Source organism: Pinus tabuliformis, chromosome 6 (assembly GCF_031772625.1).
Source record: "Pinus tabuliformis cultivar Carrire ecotype Pingquan chromosome 6, CPIR1, whole genome shotgun sequence".
Taxonomy (NCBI): domain Eukaryota; kingdom Viridiplantae; phylum Streptophyta; class Pinopsida; order Pinales; family Pinaceae; genus Pinus; species Pinus tabuliformis.
The window spans coordinates 265,939,136-265,959,437 of record NC_142292.1 but is presented as its reverse complement, the minus strand read 5'-3'; positions in this window follow the sequence as shown (position 1 = coordinate 265,959,437).

Here is a 20,302-nt window from a genome sequence, read left to right as displayed (position 1 = left end):
CCCCAATAGCATAGTCAGAGGCATCTGTCTCGACCTCAAATGGTTGTTGTAAATCTGGTAACGCGAGCACTGGTGCCGTGCAGAGGCGATCCTTCAACTCCCTGAATGCCTTCTGTTGAGATTCAGACCAAAAGAATTTTGCTTTCGCCCCGCCCTTGGTGACTTGACTCAAGGGCCAAGAAATATGAGAAAATCCCAACACAAACCTGCGGTAGAAGTTGGCAAGACCTAGAAAGCTGCGGAGCTCTGTTAGAGTGGTTGGAGAGGGCCAATCCCGAATGACTTGGACCTTGGCTGGATCGACATGCACCCCCTGTTCATCAATGATGTATCCCAGATACTGAACCTCGGTCATGCCAAAAGTGCATTTCTCCAAATTGGCACATAGCTTGTGTTGCCGCAGTGTTTGGAGAACCTGTCGGATGTGGTGGAGGTGCTCTTCCCAACTCTGGCTGAAGATCAGAATGTCATCCAAGTATACTACTACAAAGGAGTTGGTGAATGGCCGCAAGATGTCATCCATTAGCCTCATAAAGGTTGCAGGAGCATTCGTCAATCCGAAAGGCATGACCAACCATTCGAAGAGGCCCTCCTTGGATTTGAAGGCAGTCTTCCACACATCTGAGGGTTCAATTGGTACCTGGTGATATCCTGACTTCAGATCGATCTTGCTGAAATATTTCGCCCCCTTTAGTTGGTCTAGGAGGTCATCAATCCGCGGGATCGGGTACCTATTACGGACAGTGATCTTGTTCAGCGCCCGATAGTCAATACAGAGTCTCCACGTCCCATCCTTCTTCTGTACCAACACTATCGGGCTCCCACAGGGCGAAGAACTCGGACGGATGTGACCTTTCTGCAGGAGCTCCTGAATCTGCCTCTTGATTTCATTGTTCTCCAGAACGGAGCGCCGATAAATTGGTCCATTGGGTAGCGGCGCACCTGGGGTCAGATCGATGGAGTGCTTGACTTGACAGTGCAGAGGAACCCCTGCCGGGGAGGTGAAGATGTCTTCGTACTCCTCCACAATCTTGTCCATCTGTAGCTGCCGTGCAGAGGAACCCCGTTTGGAGGCCGCGGCCACTGTCTTCTTCTTCCCTTGAGGGCGTATCATCAGGAAAACAAATTTCCTGGTTTTGGAAATGATCTTACTGCATTGTTTTGCAGTAATCAAAGAGATGGCGGCAGGTGGTGCTACCTCTGGTATCCTGAACAACTTATTTCCCAATGTAATAATAACAGCACGGGGCCTTGATTCATACACAGCATGTCGCTTCCACAAGTATGGTTGTCCTAGTAATACATCACAAACTTCAAGGGGAGCAATGTCACACAATACCTCATCCGTGAAGGGCTTGATGTTGTATGGAAGGCGACACTGCTGGCTCACGCGAAGATCTCGCCCTTGGTGAAGCCACCCAATGGTGTATGGTTGTGGATGTGCTGTGGTCGGTAAGCCCAACCGCTTCACGACCTCTGCCGAAATGAGGTTCTTTTGACTCCCGCTATCAACAATGAACTGTATCGGGGAGCCCTTTACCCACATCTGGGAGTGGAAGAGACGCTCCTCCTCCTCTGGATCTTCGGGTTCATTTTTCTGGATCTTTGCGGTAGCAACAGTGGCGCTGGGATCCGCATCAATGATCTGCTTCCCTTTTTCATACCCCTTATCGGGTTCTGACTCAGAGTCGGAACATGCATCTGATTCTGAAACCTTTAGCTCAGCCACCAGTGACTGCTTGGCCCGACACTCACTTGTGTTGTGAGTGGAGCTCTTATGGAACTCGCACCATTTTCCAGTGTCCTTTCTCGGCTTCGCGGCGTTGCTCTTTGCTTGCAGCTTCGGCTGGTTGTCTTGGGCTGTCCCGCCTTGGCTTTGTCCTTTGTTCTGTGGTTTAGGGGCACCTTTCCCCTGCTTTGGATTCGCAGATCCAAAGTCTCGCTTCTTTTGTTTAAACTTCTGCTCGACCTTGACGGCATACCGGTATGCTGCGCCGAGCGAGGGGATGTTTAGGAACTGTATTTCTTCCTGGATGTACTTGTGCAGGCAGCCACGGTATTTGAGTATCAAATGTTGCTCCGAATCCTTGATACCCAACTTTGTGCGAAGGGTATGGAAAAGATTGGTGAACTCCGGCACGTCTTGGTCCCTTCCCTGCCGCAGCGTGGTCCACTTTATGTATTCATCCTCATAGCTTCCGACAGGGTAGTACTGCTCCTTGATGGCATCCCGGAACGAATCCCAGGTGGGTGCGGCTGAAAATAGTGAGCCAGTACTTTCATCCTTCTGCTCGCAGTAGGTTTCCCACCAGTCCTTGACGTGGGGGGCTGCTTTGAGAAGAGCAAAAACAATCTTTTCCCGACTCGAAAATTCATGAACAGAAAAATAACCCTCTAGCAGATTTAACCATTTATCTACGGCATCGGCGTCTATCTGACCCTCGAATATGGGGATTTCAAAATTAACTTGTACCTTAAAGGGTGTGGCATTTCCAGAGGAGCTACTGGAAGCCGATGCGCCGCTTCTGGGTAGCCGCTGAAGGATCTGCGCAAAGCTGTCCATCATCGCGTTCCGTTGTCGCTCGAGCGCTTCTTCGAGCAAGATTTTGATGGGATCTCCTGCCCCCTCGTCTTTCTTCTCGTCCGCCATGGGAGGCCGTCGGGATTTGCGAGGCTGGTCTTGCAAAGGTTCAACCAGTTCAAGCCCTAACTCCTTATATCCCGACCTTGTTGGGGACATGCAAAGAAAAACAGAGAAAAAGCAGACCGCTCTGATACCACTGATCCGGATTTAAACAGGAACGCAACAAATTACAGAGATAACCATATACACAAAGATGCAGCGGAAATAATACTTCATTTCATTAATGGAAAATACTGAAATATGCTTACAAACAGAAATGGCAATAAACTAGCTAGGGCGATGGTAGCTTATCTCTGAGAAGAGATGTGATGGCTACATGCCTCTGAACTGTGTTACAATGAGGCTCGAAGGCCTATTTATTGTTGAGAAACAATGGAAAACCCTTAACATTCCAAAACCTAACCCTAGGAGATGAAACGCCAAACTGTGGGCCCCGTTTGGGTAAATTGGTACATCAACTTCCCGGGGTCGTAACTTTGGCATACGATCTCCGTTTGACGCGTACAATAGCTCGTTAGAAAGATCTATCCGAGCACTACCACTTTGGGAAGGGCAACATCGGTCCATGGACCCATGTTGCCCCCAGATTTCCCAAAAAAACGTCGTTTAGGGCCTCAAAACGGCTCCGGAAGTTCAGGACCCGAAAAACTGCTAAAAATAGTAAGTTGTGCTACAATTAAGGAAACTGAAAATGCTGAGAAAGACAATGGTGGGGGTCCAGGTGGACTTGGCAGGTGGCCACCAATATCCACCTGGATCATTCCTCCCCCCTTAGGAAGCAATGGTCCCCATTGCGTTGAGCTCCTCCATGAGATGAGGAAACTTCTGCTGAACTTGTTCCCTGGTGAGCCACTTGCCCTGCTGAAGGAGTTGGCCCGCTTTGACAACTCGATACAGTTGGATATTCTGTTGGCGAGTGTTCTTGATCTGTGTGTCCATGATCCGATCAGTTGCAGCTTGTTCCATGCAATCTGGATTTAATTCTGTGGGTTTGAGCTGTTCTGCAATGTCGGATGTGTCTAGCAATGGTGGAAAGTATGGCCGAAGGCGGTCCACATTGAATACTGGGTGCAGGCCAAGGAATGGGGGAATGCTGAGCTCAAATGCATTGTCTCCCATAGCCTTAGTAATGGTGTAAGGACCATATCGGAGTGGTCTCAATTTCCGATAGGCTCCAGTAAGGCGTTCCTTTTGCAAATGCAACCAGACTTTGTCGCCCACCTGAAACTTGTGTGGCACCCGATGTTGATCATGTCGCTGCTTGTACTTGGCATTTGATTTCTCAAGAATGTCATGGACCTGCTGGCGAATATGTTGGATGCGCTCAATGAAGCTGGTGGCCTTATCTGTTTCGGACTGGACATGAGCTGAATTCATGTGAGTAGCTGCAAGTGGCATGGCCACATCAATGGGGCATAGTGGCTGGAATCCCAAACCCACCTGAAAAGGGCTATGGCCAGTGGAGCTGTGAAGAGCTCGGTTGTAGCTGTGCTGAACATAGGGGAGGCTCTCGTCCCATGTGCGTGGATGCTTTGAGTTATACATGCGCAGAATGTGCACAATCATCCTATTGACAACCTCTGTCTGGCCATCAGTTTGAGGATGGAAGGCTGTGGACTTCGTGAGTTTGGTGTCCAGCATTGACCAGAGACTGGACCAAAAGGTGCTGAGAAACCGACTGTCCCGATCTGAGATGATAGACTGTGGGATCCCAAAGTGCACCCACACTCGTTCAAAGAAGAGTTTAGCAGTGGCTTCTGCTGTGATATTCTTCTTGCAGGCCATCATAATGGCCATCTTTGAGAACCTGTCGACGACCACAAAAACACAGTCATTTCCATGCTTAGTGGAAGGAAGGCCTGACATGTAATCCATGGAGATGGATTCCCAAGGTCGACTAGGGGTAGGCAACGGGGTATAGAGGCCTTGCTTCTTAATGGTCGGTTTGGCAATGGCACAGGCAGTACATGATCGGATGTACTTCCCAACATCCTGTCGAAGATTCGGCCAATAGAAATAGTTTTGCAGTACTGCCACTGTTTTCTCGACCCCGAAATGCCCAGCAGCCCGACTGTAGTGTGCTTCCCAAATCATCTTGGCACGCTCGCTTGAAGGAACACAAAGGTGACCGAGGTGGCATAATAGGGCATCCTGGAGGTGAAAATCTGCAACCTGCCGACCCTCCAAGAGTGTCTGGTATGTGTGGCCGAATTCTGGGTCGCTTTTGTAGAGAAGTGGCCAATCAGAAGTCTCGTGCCCGCAAGAGTTGAGCACGGTGGTTAGCGCCATGATCGGTGGTCGACTGAGGCAATCTGCAACATTATTGGTGCTGCCCTTTTTATACTTGATATTCAAGTGAAACTGTTGCAGGTATGTAGACCACTTCTGATGGCGATCATTCTGCAATTTCCCTTGGGTCTGTATGAACTGCAGAGGTCGGTGGTCTGTGTGGATGACCGTTTCCTTCCCAAAATGTAATGCTTCCATTGTCGGCAGGCCTGTACAATGGAATACATCTCTTTATCATAAGTGGGGTACTTCCGGACTGTGTCTGAAAGTGTTTCACTGTGATATGCCACTGGATGTCCATGTTGAGTAAGGACTGCCCCAATAGCATAGTCAGAGGCATCTGTCTCGACCTCAAATGGTTGTTGTAAATCTGGTAACGCGAGCACTGGTGCCGTGCAGAGGCGATCCTTCAACTCCCTGAATGCCTTCTGTTGAGATTCAGACCAAAAGAATTTTGCTTTCGCCCCGCCCTTGGTGACTTGACTCAAGGGCCAAGAAATATGAGAAAATCCCAACACAAACCTGCGGTAGAAGTTGGCAAGACCTAGAAAGCTGCGGAGCTCTGTTAGAGTGGTTGGAGAGGGCCAATCCCGAATGACTTGGACCTTGGCTGGATCGACATGCACCCCCTGTTCATCAATGATGTATCCCAGATACTGAACCTCGGTCATGCCAAAAGTGCATTTCTCCAAATTGGCACATAGCTTGTGTTGCCGCAGTGTTTGGAGAACCTGTCGGATGTGGTGGAGGTGCTCTTCCCAACTCTGGCTGAAGATCAGAATGTCATCCAAGTATACTACTACAAAGGAGTTGGTGAATGGCCGCAAGATGTCATCCATTAGCCTCATAAAGGTTGCAGGAGCATTCGTCAATCCGAAAGGCATGACCAACCATTCGAAGAGGCCCTCCTTGGATTTGAAGGCAGTCTTCCACACATCTGAGGGTTCAATTGGTACCTGGTGATATCCTGACTTCAGATCGATCTTGCTGAAATATTTCGCCCCCTTTAGTTGGTCTAGGAGGTCATCAATCCGCGGGATCGGGTACCTATTACGGACAGTGATCTTGTTCAGCGCCCGATAGTCAATACAGAGTCTCCACGTCCCATCCTTCTTCTGTACCAACACTATCGGGCTCCCACAGGGCGAAGAACTCGGACGGATGTGACCTTTCTGCAGGAGCTCCTGAATCTGCCTCTTGATTTCATTGTTCTCCAGAACGGAGCGCCGATAAATTGGTCCATTGGGTAGCGGCGCACCTGGGGTCAGATCGATGGAGTGCTTGACTTGACAGTGCAGAGGAACCCCTGCCGGGGAGGTGAAGATGTCTTCGTACTCCTCCACAATCTTGTCCATCTGTAGCTGCCGTGCAGAGGGACCCCGTTTGGAGGCCGCGGCCACTGTCTTCTTCTTCCCTTGAGGGCGTATCATCAGGAAAACAAATTTCCTGGTTTTGGAAATGATCTTACTGCATTGTTTTGCAGTAATCAAAGAGATGGCGGCAGGTGGTGCTACCTCTGGTATCCTGAACAACTTATTTCCCAATGTAATAATAACAGCACGGGGCCTTGATTCATACACAGCATGTCGCTTCCACAAGTATGGTTGTCCTAGTAATACATCACAAACTTCAAGGGGAGCAATGTCACACAATACCTCATCCGTGAAGGGCTTGATGTTGTATGGAAGGCGACACTGCTGGCTCACGCGAAGATCTCGCCCTTGGTGAAGCCACCCAATGGTGTATGGTTGTGGATGTGCTGTGGTCGGTAAGCCCAACCGCTTCACGACCTCTGCCGAAATGAGGTTCTTTTGACTCCCGCTATCAACAATGAACTGTATCGGGGAGCCCTTTACCCACATCTGGGAGTGGAAGAGACGCTCCTCCTCCTCTGGATCTTCGGGTTCATTTTTCTGGATCTTTGCGGTAGCAACAGTGGCGCTGGGATCCGCATCAATGATCTGCTTCCCTTTTTCATACCCCTTATCGGGTTCTGACTCAGAGTCGGAACATGCATCTGATTCTGAAACCTTTAGCTCAGCCACCAGTGACTGCTTGGCCCGACACTCACTTGTGTTGTGAGTGGAGCTCTTATGGAACTCGCACCATTTTCCAGTGTCCTTTCTCGGCTTCGCGGCGTTGCTCTTTGCTTGCAGCTTCGGCTGGTTGTCTTGGGCTGTCCCGCCTTGGCTTTGTCCTTTGTTCTGTGGTTTAGGGGCACCTTTCCCCTGCTTTGGATTCGCAGATCCAAAGTCTCGCTTCTTTTGTTTAAACTTCTGCTCGACCTTGACGGCATACCGGTATGCTGCGCCGAGCGAGGGGATGTTTAGGAACTGTATTTCTTCCTGGATGTACTTGTGCAGGCAGCCACGGTATTTGAGTATCAAATGTTGCTCCGAATCCTTGATACCCAACTTTGTGCGAAGGGTATGGAAAAGATTGGTGAACTCCGGCACGTCTTGGTCCCTTCCCTGCCGCAGCGTGGTCCACTTTATGTATTCATCCTCATAGCTTCCGACAGGGTAGTACTGCTCCTTGATGGCATCCCGGAACGAATCCCAGGTGGGTGCGGCTGAAAATAGTGAGCCAGTACTTTCATCCTTCTGCTCGCAGTAGGTTTCCCACCAGTCCTTGACGTGGGGGGCTGCTTTGAGAAGAGCAAAAACAATCTTTTCCCGACTCGAAAATTCATGAACAGAAAAATAACCCTCTAGCAGATTTAACCATTTATCTACGGCATCGGCGTCTATCTGACCCTCGAATATGGGGATTTCAAAATTAACTTGTACCTTAAAGGGTGTGGCGTTTCCAGAGGAGCTGCTGGAAGCCGATGCGCCGCTTCTGGGTAGCCGCTGAAGGATCTGCGCAAAGCTGTCCATCATCGCGTTCCGTTGTCGCTCGAGCGCTTCTTCGAGCAAGATTTTGATGGGATCTCCTGCCCCCTCGTCTTTTTCTCGTCCGCCATGGGAGGCCGTCGGGATTTGCGAGGCTGGTCTTGCAAAGGTTCAACCAGTTCAAGCCCTAACTCCTTATATCCCGACCTTGTTGGGGACATGCAAAGAAAAACAGAGAAAAAGCAGACCGCTCTGATACCACTGATCCGGATTTAAACAGGAACGCAACAAATTACAGAGATAACCATATACACAAAGATGCAGCGGAAATAATACTTCATTTCATTAATGGAAAATACTGAAATATGCTTACAAACAGAAATGGCAATAAACTAGCTAGGGCGATGGTAGCTTATCTCTGAGAAGAGATGTGATGGCTACATGCCTCTGAACTGTGTTACAATGAGGCTCGAAGGCCTATTTATTGTTGAGAAACAATGGAAAACCCTTAACATTCCAAAACCTAACCCTAGGAGATGAAACGCCAAACTGTGGGCCCCGTTTGGGTAAATTGGTACATCAACTTCCCGGGGTCGTAACTTTGGCATACGATCTCCGTTTGACGCGTACAATAGCTCGTTAGAAAGATCTATCCGAGCACTACCACTTTGGGAAGGGCAACATCAGTCCATGGACCCATGTTGCCCCAGATTTCCCAAAAAACGTCGTTTAGGGCCTCAAAACGGCTCCGGAAGTTCAGGACCCGAAAAACTGCTAAAAATAGTAAGTTGTGCTACAATTAAGGAAACTGAAAATGCTGAGAAAGACAATGGTGGGGGTCCAGGTGGACTTGGCAGGTGGCCACCAATATCCACCTGGATCATTCCTCCCCCCTTAGGAAGCAATGGTCCCCATTGCGTTGAGCTCCTCCATGAGATGAGGAAACTTCTGCTGAACTTGTTCCCTGGTGAGCCACTTGCCCTGCTGAAGGAGTTGGCCTGCTTTGACAACTCGATACAGTTGGATATTCTGTTGGCGAGTGTTCTTGATCTGTGTGTCCATGATCCGATCAGTTGCAGCTTGTTCCATGCAATCTGGATTTAATTCTGTGGGTTTGAGCTGTTCTGCAATGTCGGATGTGTCTAGCAATGGTGGAAAGTATGGCCGAAGGCGGTCCACATTGAACACTGGGTGCAGGCCAAGGAATGGGGGAATGCTGAGCTCAAATGCATTGTCTCCCATAGCCTTAGTAATGGTGTAAGGACCATATCGGAGTGGTCTCAATTTCCGATAGGCTCCAGTAAGGCGTTCCTTTTGCAAATGCAACCAGACTTTGTCGCCCACCTGAAACTTGTGTGGCACCCGATGTTGATCATGTCGCTGCTTGTACTTGGCATTTGATTTCTCAAGAATGTCATGGACCTGCTGGCGAATATGTTGGATGCGCTCAATGAAGCTGGTGGCCTTATCTGTTTCGGACTGGACATGAGCTGAATTCATGTGAGTAGCTGCAAGTGGCATGGCCACATCAATGGGGCATAGTGGCTGGAATCCCAAACCCACCTGAAAAGGGCTATGGCCAGTGGAGCTGTGAAGAGCTCGGTTGTAGCTGTGCTGAACATAGGGGAGGCTCTCGTCCCATGTGCGTGGATGCTTTGAGTTATACATGCGCAGAATGTGCACAATCATCCTATTGACAACCTCTGTCTGGCCATCAGTTTGAGGATGGAAGGCTGTGGACTTCGTGAGTTTGGTGTCCAGCATTGACCAGAGACTGGACCAAAATGTGCTGAGAAACCGACTGTCCCGATCTGAGATGATAGACTGTGGGATCCCAAAGTGCACCCACACTCGTTCAAAGAAGAGTTTAGCAGTGGCTTCTGCTGTGATATTCTTCTTGCAGGCCATCATAATGGCCATCTTTGAGAACCTGTCGACGACCACAAAAACACAGTCATTTCCATGCTTAGTGGAAGGAAGGCCTGACATGTAATCCATGGAGATGGATTCCCAAGGTCGACTAGGGGTAGGCAACGGGGTATAGAGGCCTTGCTTCTTAATGGTCGGTTTGGCAATGGCACAGGCAGTACATGATCGGATGTACTTCCCAACATCCTGTCGAAGATTCGGCCAATAGAAATAGTTTTGCAGTACTGCCACTGTTTTCTCGACCCCGAAATGCCCAGCAGCCCGACTGTAGTGTGCTTCCCAAATCATCTTGGCACGCTCGCTTGAAGGAACACAAAGGTGACCGAGGTGGCATAATAGGGCATCCTGGAGGTGAAAATCTGCAACCTGCCGACCCTCCAAGAGTGTCTGGTATGTGTGGCCGAATTCTGGGTCGCTTTTGTAGAGAAGTGGCCAATCAGAAGTCTCGTGCCCGCAAGAGTTGAGCACGGTGGTTAGCGCCATGATCGGTGGTCGACTGAGGCAATCTGCAACATTATTGGTGCTGCCCTTTTTATACTTGATATTCAAGTGAAACTGTTGCAGGTATGTAGACCACTTCTGATGGCGATCATTCTGCAATTTCCCTTGGGTCTGTATGAACTGCAGAGGTCGGTGGTCTGTGTGGATGACCGTTTCCTTCCCCAAAATGTAATGCTTCCATTGTCGGCAGGCCTGTACAATGGAATACATCTCTTTATCATAAGTGGGGTACTTCCGGACTGTGTCTGAAAGTGTTTCACTGTGATATGCCACTGGATGTCCATGTTGAGTAAGGACTGCCCCAATAGCATAGTCAGAGGCATCTGTCTCGACCTCAAATGGTTGTTGTAAATCTGGTAACGCGAGCACTGGTGCCGTGCAGAGGCGATCCTTCAACTCCCTGAATGCCTTCTGTTGAGATTCAGACCAAAAGAATTTTGCTTTCGCCCCGCCCTTGGTGACTTGACTCAAGGGCCAAGAAATATGAGAAAATCCCAACACAAACCTGCGGTAGAAGTTGGCAAGACCTAGAAAGCTGCGGAGCTCTGTTAGAGTGGTTGGAGAGGGCCAATCCCGAATGACTTGGACCTTGGCTGGATCGACATGCACCCCCTGTTCATCAATGATGTATCCCAGATACTGAACCTCGGTCATGCCAAAAGTGCATTTCTCCAAATTGGCACATAGCTTGTGTTGCCGCAGTGTTTGGAGAACCTGTCGGATGTGGTGGAGGTGCTCTTCCCAACTCTGGCTGAAGATCAGAATGTCATCCAAGTATACTACTACAAAGGAGTTGGTGAATGGCCGCAAGATGTCATCCATTAGCCTCATAAAGGTTGCAGGAGCATTCGTCAATCCGAAAGGCATGACCAACCATTCGAAGAGGCCCTCCTTGGATTTGAAGGCAGTCTTCCACACATCTGAGGGTTCAATTGGTACCTGGTGATATCCTGACTTCAGATCGATCTTGCTGAAATATTTCGCCCCCTTTAGTTGGTCTAGGAGGTCATCAATCCGCGGGATCGGGTACCTATTACGGACAGTGATCTTGTTCAGCGCCCGATAGTCAATACAGAGTCTCCACGTCCCATCCTTCTTCTGTACCAACACTATCGGGCTCCCACAGGGCGAAGAACTCGGACGGATGTGACCTTTCTGCAGGAGCTCCTGAATCTGCCTCTTGATTTCATTGTTCTCCAGAACGGAGCGCCGATAAATTGGTCCATTGGGTAGCGGCGCACCTGGGGTCAGATCGATGGAGTGCTTGACTTGACAGTGCAGAGGAACCCCTGCCGGGGAGGTGAAGATGTCTTCGTACTCCTCCACAATCTTGTCCATCTGTAGCTGCCGTGCAGAGGGACCCCGTTTGGAGGCCGCGGCCACTGTCTTCTTCTTCCCTTGAGGGCGTATCATCAGGAAAACAAATTTCCTGGTTTTGGAAATGATCTTACTGCATTGTTTTGCAGTAATCAAAGAGATGGCGGCAGGTGGTGCTACCTCTGGTATCCTGAACAACTTATTTCCCAATGTAATAATAACAGCACGGGGCCTTGATTCATACACAGCATGTCGCTTCCACAAGTATGGTTGTCCTAGTAATACATCACAAACTTCAAGGGGAGCAATGTCACACAATACCTCATCCGTGAAGGGCTTGATGTTGTATGGAAGGCGACACTGCTGGCTCACGCGAAGATCTCGCCCTTGGTGAAGCCACCCAATGGTGTATGGTTGTGGATGTGCTGTGGTCGGTAAGCCCAACCGCTTCACGACCTCTGCCGAAATGAGGTTCTTTTGACTCCCGCTATCAACAATGAACTGTATCGGGGAGCCCTTTACCCACATCTGGGAGTGGAAGAGACGCTCCTCCTCCTCTGGATCTTCGGGTTCATTTTTCTGGATCTTTGCGGTAGCAACAGTGGCGCTGGGATCCGCATCAATGATCTGCTTCCCTTTTTCATACCCCTTATCGGGTTCTGACTCAGAGTCGGAACATGCATCTGATTCTGAAACCTTTAGCTCAGCCACCAGTGACTGCTTGGCCCGACACTCACTTGTGTTGTGAGTGGAGCTCTTATGGAACTCGCACCATTTTCCAGTGTCCTTTCTCGGCTTCGCGGCGTTGCTCTTTGCTTGCAGCTTCGGCTGGTTGTCTTGGGCTGTCCCGCCTTGGCTTTGTCCTTTGTTCTGTGGTTTAGGGGCACCTTTCCCCTGCTTTGGATTCGCAGATCCAAAGTCTCGCTTCTTTTGTTTAAACTTCTGCTCGACCTTGACGGCATACCGGTATGCTGCGCCGAGCGAGGGGATGTTTAGGAACTGTATTTCTTCCTGGATGTACTTGTGCAGGCAGCCACGGTATTTGAGTATCAAATGTTGCTCCGAATCCTTGATACCCAACTTTGTGCGAAGGGTATGGAAAAGATTGGTGAACTCCGGCACGTCTTGGTCCCTTCCCTGCCGCAGCGTGGTCCACTTTATGTATTCATCCTCATAGCTTCCGACAGGGTAGTACTGCTCCTTGATGGCATCCCGGAACGAATCCCAGGTGGGTGCGGCTGAAAATAGTGAGCCAGTACTTTCATCCTTCTGCTCGCAGTAGGTTTCCCACCAGTCCTTGACGTGGGGGGCTGCTTTGAGAAGAGCAAAAACAATCTTTTCCCGACTCGAAAATTCATGAACAGAAAAATAACCCTCTAGCAGATTTAACCATTTATCTACGGCATCGGCGTCTATCTGACCCTCGAATATGGGGATTTCAAAATTAACTTGTACCTTAAAGGGTGTGGCGTTTCCAGAGGAGCTGCTGGAAGCCGATGCGCCGCTTCTGGGTAGCCGCTGAAGGATCTGCGCAAAGCTGTCCATCATCGCGTTCCGTTGTCGCTCGAGCGCTTCTTCGAGCAAGATTTTGATGGGATCTCCTGCCCCCTCGTCTTTCTTCTCGTCCGCCATGGGAGGCCGTCGGGATTTGCGAGGCTGGTCTTGCAAAGGTTCAACCAGTTCAAGCCCTAACTCCTTATATCCCGACCTTGTTGGGGACATGCAAAGAAAAACAGAGAAAAAGCAGACCGCTCTGATACCACTGATCCGGATTTAAACAGGAACGCAACAAATTACAGAGATAACCATATACACAAAGATGCAGCGGAAATAATACTTCATTTCATTAATGGAAAATACTGAAATATGCTTACAAACAGAAATGGCAATAAACTAGCTAGGGCGATGGTAGCTTATCTCTGAGAAGAGATGTGATGGCTACATGCCTCTGAACTGTGTTACAATGAGGCTCGAAGGCCTATTTATTGTTGAGAAACAATGGAAAACCCTTAACATTCCAAAACCTAACCCTAGGAGATGAAACGCCAAACTGTGGGCCCCGTTTGGGTAAATTGGTACATCAACTTCCCGGGGTCGTAACTTTGGCATACGATCTCCGTTTGACGCGTACAATAGCTCGTTAGAAAGATCTATCCGAGCACTACCACTTTGGGAAGGGCAACATCGGTCCATGGACCCATGTTGCCCCCAGATTTCCCAAAAAACGTCGTTTAGGGCCTCAAAACGGCTCTGGAAGTTCAGGACCTGAAAAACTGCTAAAAATAGTAAGTTGTGCTACAATTAAGGAAACTGAAAATGCTGAGAAAGACAATGGTGGGGGTCCAGGTGGACTTGGCAGGTGGCCACCAATATCCACCTGGATCAGCATCTATGCATGCATTCTTTGAATCTGTGCGAGCTTTCCTTCAATATCCGCTGTGATTGTGAAGGCTTCATCAATCCATGGTTGGACACACGCTTTTAGAACTGCTTCCTTGTGGCGTGTTGTGTCCACCTGCTCTTTTAATGCCTTGGCTTGCTGCATCCTTGCAAGCCGCTGAGTAAGGACTACTGTCTACGCAGTCCCTCTAATGTTGTCATATTGTTGCTAGAGTTCGCGTGCCTTGGTCTCCAACCACTGGATGTTGGGGTCCTCCTGCAACGTAGTGAGGACCTCAAGCACCTGTTCCAACATGTTGGTACAGTCGTGAACTACACCTCCAATCTTTTCCATCCCTGTTGGAATAGCACTGGTGCACTGCTCTTTGACCTCTGGGGGAGTGGAAGGTTGCGCCTTCAATTGCAGCTCGGAAATCTGAAGGTTCAACTCCAGCTGAACCTTTGTGATCTCTTCTCGCGTGTCGTGGACTCCACTTGCCAAACTGTGGATCTGCACTTCTACCGGCAGATCTGCTACAATAGCCAGCTCTGGGACGCGTCGACAAGCATCATCTACCGTTTCTACCAACCTTTGGTTCTGCGACACCAACTCGTCGCGCTGCAAGCTAAGCTGCTCCATATTGATCTTTTGTTCACTGAGCACTTAGATTGCGTGGTTCTCCCTGGCGCGCAGCTCTGCTGTGATCCCATCTTAGAGCTGATAAATATTTTCCCGTGGAAGGGTAGCTAGATTAAGGCCAAGGCCTTTCATCCTGCTAACTGTCATTCCGTCCATCGCGTTTGATGATAATAATGCTCCCTCTCGCAACACTATTGTGTTGGCCATCCTCGCGTGCAACATCTGTTCTGCTACTGAAGTGCCTGTTGCGATGTGGGTAGACAGGATACCTTCCTGAGGGGGCCACACCTATAATTCCTGCAGTTGCGCGCTGAGGACCCACAACACACTCTGGTGCTCCTTCATAAACTCTTGGAGCGTCTCATTGGTGACATCACGAACCATTTTGCCGATGTCATGGAGATCACCTTCAGTCAAGGTGATCAGGTCAATGGCCAGCTTCGAAGCCTTAACCTTTTTCCTTGGACCCAACCTTTCTGCGATGTGCGGCCATTTAAGTTGTGTGGACGTGGTCCCTGGGTCCACGCTTCCCTCTGCGATTTCAGTGTCCTCTGCCTCCTGCCCTGAGGACATTGCTTGACCCTCCTTTGTTGTTGCCGCTGTTGTCTGCGCTGCTACTGCTGCTTCTACGGCCTTCTTTTGCTCCGTGGCTTTCTGTGCCGCTTCGTGTACTGCCCTTACCTCTGCTGCTGCTTTTTCGTTCTGCCTTCTCTCGGCCAGTTGAGTGACGCACAGCTTGGCATCCTGCTTCTGTTTCCGTGTTGCTGCTTTCTCTAACTCTACCAAATCTGGGGCGCACCACTCGGGAGGCCATGTCTCCAACACCGTAAAGATCGCGTCGTTAGAGGCTATGAATGAGAGCTTTGTCCACTGCTGCATCAGATCCTTTCGCGCCCTGATGTAGACTGCAGACTGTTGTTGTTAAAATTGGCAACTATGGCCAAACTTCATGTGGGTCATCTTATTCATGGCTGATAATATTTTTATTAGATTCCTCTCGTCGAGAGGTGTAGGATTTGTTGAAAATGCAACAAGATGATGGAGCTTAGTGAAAAGAAGTCGCCTTCACTAAGTGGGCCCGCAGGCTATTTTTGGCGCAAAGTCTATTTTTAGACTATGTCTATTTTTAGACATATGGATCATGGTCTATGAGTTGCAGGATGCTATTTGTGGATGACTGGTCATGTTGGTAAAAATATATGGACTTCTATTTTTAGAGATATGGGCGGAGTCTATTTTTAGACTGCCAGTCTAAAAATAGAACAGTCGAATATTATTAGCTCTTAATAATATTTGGACTAAAAACATTATCTTATCCTCTTGCAGCACTTCAGTTCGACCTACGGATGTGGCACATGCAACTACCAGAAGGAAATACGCTTTTCCTATGGGTTAGTTGAGCTATTGCATGATGGACTTCAGTTAGAACTCAAGTGATTGAGTTTGGTGGAGTTGATTGAGGAGTTGATGGAGTTGTGTTCAGTTTGACTTAGTTGAACTAGTTGTATTTAGTCTAACTGCCAAATACACTAGTGATGAGTGATGTGAATTAATTATTAATTAATTCACTAATTATTAACTCATAGATCAACTAAAGAATACATCAGTTAACTCAGTGCATGGACAGTTCAGTGGAGACAAGTGTTAGAGGTGGGTGAAAGGGTGAGACTACTATCAGTTGTGACTATAGCTATGCATGAGATTTGCACAATTAGTGATTGAGATTGCCAATTGGATTGCGCAATAGAGGCATGCAAACAGTGGAGGAGATTTGAACCTGTGACTTGATTCAGATCCGAGCTAGTTTGTGTGTAGCAGGTGGAGATAGTATTGATTACTTGTGAGGAGTATTGTACTATGTATTGTTACATGTTCTCTATCATTATAATATACAGATAGTTGGGGGTTTTCAGCTGTATGCTTTCCCCAGTACATACTGTGTTGATATGTGTGATTGATGTTTCAATGTGCGCATGTGATTGTTTTTGATTTTGCAAATTGATGATCAACGTAGAGGAGGTTATGTATTATGCATGCATTCCGCAAATAGTGTATAATCGGGATAATCTCTGTGAATAAGTGTTATATTATTCAAATCTCTACAGGATTGATATAAAGATCACCCAATTTCGATAAGTATTCATGGAGATATGAATTTATTTTGATTATGGAATTATTATCAAGCCGACCTACAACTCATGTAGGCTCAGAAGCCCAACAGTCGCATCTATTCAAACATCAACAGTTGTGTATAAAAACAAGAGGAATTTTTCTCATTTGCACTCACTCATCTCATCACATCTCTCTCTCTCTCTACTGCGTAGAAAAGAGTCTCTTCTCTACTGCGCAGAAAAGGGTCTCTCTCTCATACATGTGAAGCCGGAAGCTGCTGAAATTGAAGCTGCAACTGCAGATCCAAAGTTTGACCTGCATAGACCAGAAGATCTCCTCATCTGAATTGCATTGTAGGTTCATCTGAACCTCCTCTAAAAGCCACAACTTTTGGTGGTGGAATCAAGTCAATCTGACGGACGGTTTGCAAGATATCGACTGCCCTAGTTTGAAGGAAGCTGCAACTGCAGAAGTGAAGTTTGAGCTGTGTAGACCAGAAGATCTCCTCATCTGAATAGTGCTATAGTTTCATCTGAACCTCCTCTAAAAGCCGCAACTTTTGGTGGTGGAATCAAGTCAATCCGACGGACGGTTTGCAAGATATTGACTGCCCTAGTTTGAAGGACGCTGCTGAAACTGAAGCTGCAACTGCAGAAGTGAAGTTTGACCTACGTAGACCAGAATATTTCTTCATCTGAACTACACTGTAGGTTTATCTGAACCTCCTCTAAAAGCTGCAACTTTTGGTGGTGGAATCAAGTCAATTCGACAGACGGTTTGCAAGATATCGACTGCCCTAGTTTGAAGGAAGCCGTTGAAACTGAAGCTGCAACTGGAGAAGTGAAGTTTGACCTACGTAGACTAGAAGATATCCTCATTTGAACTGTGCTGTAGGTTCATCTAAACCTCCTCTGAAAGCCACAACTTTTGGTGGTGGAATCAAGTCAATCCGATGGAAGGTTTGCAAGATATTGACTGCCCTAGTTTGAAGGAAGCTACTGAAACTGAAGCTGCAACTGCAGAAGTGAAGTTTGACCTACGTGGACCAGAAAATCTCCTCATCTGAACTGCGCTGTAGGTTCATCTGAACCTCCTCTGGAAGCTGCAACTTTTGGTGGTGGAATCAAGCCGATCCGACGGTCGGTTTGTGAGATATCGTCTGCCCTAGTTTGATGATGAAGCCGCTAATGCTGATGCTGCTGATCTAGGGTTTGCTACTGCTGATATAAATCAGATTTATTGTACTATTTCTCTCTGTTGAATTATTGAAGATAAAAAAAGATTTGATCAAAGGGTTTCCCCACACATTGTGGGGTTTGTCCCTGGCTAGCCGCCACATCTTGTGTCTCTTGTCTTGGCTTGTTTTCTGTCGATCGTTTAATGTTCTATCTGCACTTTACTTTATGTATATGTGATTGATAATCTATGGAATATAATAAGAAAAAGAAGTAAACTATTATAAGCATAGAACATACGGTAAATTAACATGGGATCAGAGCTGAGGTGAAGACAAAGCCCGAGCAAGAGCAAGAGCAATCACCGAAGAGAAGATAGGTAAGGCTATCCTAGAAGAACAAGGAGTGTTGGACCATGTGAGAGGCAATATTGTTGAGCCTCCATCAAATGCATCTGCTGTTGCCAGGTAAAAATGGAAAACCGGAGAAGTCAAAACAAAGAAGATCGTCTGGGACTCTATTGACAAGCACTTGGTGGCCTACATCTCTGAACTGGACACCTCCAAGGAAATCTATGATAGACTGGTGAGTTCATTTAAAGTTAATGACGCAAATCAAGTTTTGTTTCTTAGAAATAAGCTGAAGGAAATTAAGAAGGGTAAAGATGAGAGTATGCAAGCATACTTCTTAAGAATCACCGAGATCAACAATGATCTCCTATCTATTGGGGAGACTATTACTGATAGGGCAATGGCACTCATGACTCTTGGAGGATTACCATCTGAATGGTACGTGTTCAAGACTACTCTTCTGAACAATAATATAATTCCCGGTTTCGAGGAATTAATGGTTAGATGCATTCTAGAAGAAACAAGGGTAGAAGAGCAAGAAATGCCCTTGCCTAAAGGTCCTCCTGCAGCCTTTTCTTCTCATGCTAAGAAAAGAAATAATTCCGAGTCTAAATCGAAAAGAAAGACTGGACCTAAGGGTGGAAGAAAAGGACGATGTTACATTTGCAATAAAGCAAGTCACTATGCAAGGGAATGCCTTGATAGAAAGGACTCTCACTGTGACAATGATCAAAATCCCTCTCATGGTAATCGAAGGGATGGAAAATTCAATAGCAGGGGTAAAAGGAATGCTGGAAATCAAGGAAGAGGACAACCATTCAAGAAGGCTAGAAATTCCAGGATGTATTAAATGCACCTGTTCTCAAAAAGAACCTAGTGTCCATCTCGGCAATGGAAGACAAAGGCTTCAAGGTAACCTTCAGCGATGGCAAGGTACGTATATGGAAAAATAATGTTAAAGATGCCTTTACTCTTGGGTTTAGTGTTGATTCATTATATCAGGTCGATGGAAGTTCGCTAGGTGTCATGTCTTATGACACATCTCTTCAGTCTGAACTTTGGCATTGGAGGTTTGCCCACCTTCATTACAAATATCTACCCGATGTAAGACATATGGTAACAGGGATGCTCAAATTCCGAGTAGAAAAATAAGGTGTATGTTTGGGATGTGCCGAAGGGAAGCTCAAAAGGGGACCATTCCCCTCAAGTCAAAGCAAGACCTCTGATATATTACAGTTGGTTCACTCAGGCATATTTGAGGTTGGCATTAAGAGGGAGACTACTACACCACATACTCCTGAGCAGAATGGTGTGGCAGAAAGGAAGAACCGTACGATTGTGGAAGCTGTCTCTATGGGTAGATGATGTAACAATGCCTGATGTGGAGGAACCCATGGATTTATCCACCTGAGCCTCCCTCTTCTAGGAAGAGGCCTTCATGGCTTAGGGGGATACTTAATGATGTTGAAGGATATGCTGCACCCTGATGAACCTTCCGTGAAAGTAAGAAACCTAACAGGTATCAAGGATACCTAAATATCATGAGCACAATTATACAAAATGAGCCTTCATCATTCTCAGATGTCGTCAAGCATCAAGTATGGAAGGATGCTATGACCAAAGAACATGAGTCTATTATGAAGAATGATGTCTGGGAAGTAGTTCCCAGACCCCAGGACAAGACAGTTGTCACGTCAAAATGGCTTTACAAGATAAAGCATGCAGCAGATGGAAGTACGGAAAAGTATAAGGCTCGTTTTGTTGCTCGTGGTTTCTCCCAGAAGGAAGGTATAGACTATGATGAGATATTTGCACCTGTTTCCAGATATACGACCATCCGCTCAATCATAGCCCTTGTGGCTTCACAAGGATGGAACCTACATTAGATGGATGTCAAGACCGTGTTCTTGCATGGTTCGATCAAAGAAGAGGTCTACATGGAGCAACCCGAAAGATTTGAGATTTATGATTGAAAATCTCACGTATGTAGGTTGAAGAAGGCTCTCTATGGGCTGAAGCAATCACCTTGAGCATGGTATGAGAGGATCGATAGCTACTTGATGAAGTTGGGATTCACTAGGAGTGAAGTCGATCCTAACCTTTACTTTAAGGTTGAAAATGACAAACCTCTC